Genomic DNA, 559 nt, shown 5'->3' with positions numbered 1-559 from the left:
AGGCCCTTCTCCGGGAACCCTCCGTGAACGAAATTAGGAGGGTAGGTACTCGGAGGAGGGCTTTCTCTGCGGTGGCGCCCAATCTATGGTCCGCCGTCATTATTTGTTTTTCGGCACCAAGCGAAGACCTTTTTATTTAAATGTCATTTTAATTGTTAATATTATTTGCTTATTTTATCTGGCCAGGGCGACTTATTTTATATTGTTAATTCGTTGTATATTTGGATGTATTATATTTTAATTTTATGTTGTGAGCTGCCCCGAGGCTTCGGCGAATGGGGCGGCATAAAAATGTTTTAAAGAAAGAAAGAAAGAAAGAAAGAAAGAAAGAAAGAAAGAAAGAAAGAAAGAAAGAAAGAAAGAAAGAAAGAAAGAAAGAAAGAAAGCAAGCAAGCAAGCAAGCAAGCAAGCAAGCTCAGGGGGCCAAGGTTCCATTTGGATGCCAGGAAGCACTTCCTGACAGTCAGGACCCCGAGGGTGTGGAATGGGCTTCCCCGGGAGGTCGTTGAGGCCCCATCAGTGAGGGTGTTCAAAGATAGGCTGGACATGCACATGGTGG

This window comes from Varanus komodoensis, unplaced genomic scaffold (assembly GCF_004798865.1).
Source record: "Varanus komodoensis strain SLA01 unplaced genomic scaffold, ASM479886v1 scaffold4, whole genome shotgun sequence".
NCBI lineage: Eukaryota > Metazoa > Chordata > Lepidosauria > Squamata > Varanidae > Varanus > Varanus komodoensis.
The sequence above is the reverse complement of the archived record's forward strand: the minus strand, read 5'-3'. Positions refer to the sequence as shown.